Genomic DNA, 2,883 nt, shown 5'->3' with positions numbered 1-2,883 from the left:
TTCCTATGTCTTTGGGTCCAAGTCACTCTCTCCTTCTAGCCAGCACAAATCTCTTTAAAAACAGCACCCACCTATTCCTGTGTACAGACCTTGTTTTGTCTTACCTTTCTGTCCCTCTTAAAGTGTACTCTGATCTAAATAAACTATTCTTTTCTTATTCTGATGTTGGTAAATTCTTTTCCCATGGGATCCACCAGCCTCTGCAACACCATCTCAAAATGGGCACTATTTATTCATGTAATGAGGCCAATTAATTTCTTTTTTTTTTTGGTACCGGGGATCGAACTCGGGTCCTTGTGCTTGCACAGCAGGCGGTGAAACCACTGAGCTAAATCCCTGGCATGGCCAATTAATTTCTTCACTTGACTATGTCTTGGAGTTCTTCTTACCAAAAAAAAAAATCAACTTTCTATTTTAACCACTGTAAAGAATTCCTTTATTTGGATGGGCATGAACTTTGCTCTGCTCTGCTAACGGATACAGTGACTTTAATTTTTCTTTCTTTCTTTCATTTATTTATTTTTTTAACTGATGACAGATCTTGTTTACTCCAGGGTAAACAAAGATGAAGTGATCTAGTCAGTGACTTCTACCAAAGGCTCCAAATAATTTAAGTGATAACTAACCTGGGGTCTAGAACAGCCTCCTGCCTGCTAAGAGGAAAGGACATTACCCTCAGCCCCAGTCTTCACTGAGGGCTTGATGGACAGGAACACAGGTAGCAATTTAAATCTGCAGCAATGGCGAACGTAATTAACACTCCAGTAAGTTGCTGCACACAGATTCCAAACAGCCAGATGTAGGGAAGTTTTTACAGTTCATTAATCCTCTCGTGAAAAACTCACACAATCATCGCAGACAGGCACTGCAAAATCATTACTCCTTCAGCTTTTTGTCAGCACCAACATTGGCCTGTGAAGTTCCCCTGACTTTCTTCTTTTTGTTCTTGTGTCGCTTCTGCTGCTTTCTTGCTGTCTTTTTCTTCTCATACAGGCTGTGTCTTGCAAGACTATGTTTGAGTTCATTTTTCTTCGCATAATCCAAGGAATCATAAATCATGCCGAAGCCAGTTGTCTTGCCACCACCAAAATGGGTTCTGAATCCAAACACAAAAATGACAGTTGGTGTAGTTTTATATATTTGGCAAGTTTCCCCAGAATTTCTGTCTTGGGTAATGTTGCTTTTCCAGGGTGAAGGACATCAATGAGCATTTGTTTCCTTTGAAGTAGTCAGTTGGTCATGAACTGGATAGTTACCTTGTCATTCCTGATGGCAACAGATCCTCAGCAGCCAGGGAGGAAAAGAGCATGACTTTAATTTTTCATGATTACAGAGTTACAATGAGCATCCTGGTAGGGGTTATCTTGTGCCCATTTGTTTCTTTTTTCTTTTTGGTACCGGGGATCAAACTGGGAACCTTGTGCTTACAAGGCAGGCAGCAGAACCATTGAGCTAAATCCCTGGCCCTCATGTGTGTTTCTTTAGGTGAACACTCAAAAGTGAGTTTCTGTATCATAGAGTATGGATATGACCCTCAACTCAGAGCAATCCTCCTGACTCAGCCTCCTGAGTACTGGGATTACAGTCATGCACCACTACTCCCAGCTTTGACATTTCCAATTTTAATAGATACTATTAGGACTGGGGGGTGTAGGTCAGTACTAGAGCATTTGTCTAGAATGTGCAAGGCCCTGGGGTTGATCACCTGTACCATAAAAAAGTGCATACTGCCGAATTGCCCTTCAAAAGCATGCTACATATTTTTACTCCTTTTAGTAGTATATATTCTCATTTCCTGAGATTCTGGCCATTAAGTTCATTGCAAATAAAATATATGAAAAAACAGAGACTAAAGTTTGTTTTTCAATTTGTAATCCTTCATCACTAGTGAAGTTGAGCATCTTTTCATATGGTATTTACTGACTTGTGAGCTGTTTGTAAAATTGTCGTTTTTTTACTTCTAAGGTTGTTTGTCCTTTTCACATGCAGTTGTGGGAGTCATTTCTAATTTTGGATATTAACTTTTGTCTATTACATATGTTGCTACCATGTAACATGTTTATGCTTTGTGTTGTCATGAAGAAGTTTTAAATGTTTATATAGACATTTGATATATTTATATCAATCTTTTCTTCTATGGCTTTTCTGTTTTGTTTATTGTCTTAGAAGACCTTCTTTATCCTAGGTAATAACCATATTGTCTTGTTTCACATTGTGTTAAAATGCTTTCCATTTAAGTCTATAATCTATCTCAAATGTGTTTCTTACTCATTTCTCCTATCTGGAATTCTCTTTCCTTAGATCTTCAGAGCTCAACTCAAATATTACTTCAGAGTCCTTCCCTGATCACCCTAACTAAATTAACCACCTCACTCTCCATTAAGATACGTCATATCTCATTACCTTGATTTAGCCAGGCGTGGTGATGCACGCCTGTAATTCCCGCACTTGGGAGGCTGAGGCAGGAGGATCGCTTTGAGTCCGAGGCCAGCCTGGGCTACACAGTGAGTTCAGTGACAGCCTTAACTACATAGGGAGACCCTGTCTCACCGCTTCCCTGCCAAACCCCACCAAAACATTACCTTGATTTAATTTCTTCATAGATCACCTCTCTTTGAAGTTATAGGTTTATTTACTTATTTGTCCATGACCTATCTCTCTTTAGACTGTAAGTTCCATGACACCAGGGACTTTGTCTTCTAGCTTCTAAAATACTTTGAGTTTATTTTAGTGAATTTTGTATGACAGAGGTATATAAGTATTTTTTCCAAAGGGTAGCTAATTGTTTCAATAATAGGATTCCCTTTTCTAAGACCTTTTTTTTCCGTGGTGTTGGAGATGGAACTCAAGGCCTTGTACCTGTTTAGGCAAGTGCTCTACCAC

At 39.2% G+C, this 2,883-nt stretch overlaps 1 pseudogene; it reads right to left on the bottom strand.

The window, feature by feature from the left end:
• Positions 1–575: 575 nt before the first annotated feature.
• LOC101696408 (small ribosomal subunit protein eS24 pseudogene) lies at positions 576–1,259 on the bottom strand (annotated as a pseudogene).
• Positions 1,260–2,883: the final 1,624 nt, after the last annotated feature.

The sequence above is a fragment of the Heterocephalus glaber genome, unplaced genomic scaffold, assembly GCF_053883595.1.
Source record: "Heterocephalus glaber isolate CG9 unplaced genomic scaffold, H.glaber_assembly_v1.0 deba00001545, whole genome shotgun sequence".
In the NCBI taxonomy this organism is placed as follows: domain Eukaryota; kingdom Metazoa; phylum Chordata; class Mammalia; order Rodentia; family Bathyergidae; genus Heterocephalus; species Heterocephalus glaber.
Note: the sequence above shows the minus strand (reverse complement) of the source record. Positions and strands in the feature narration are given on the sequence as shown.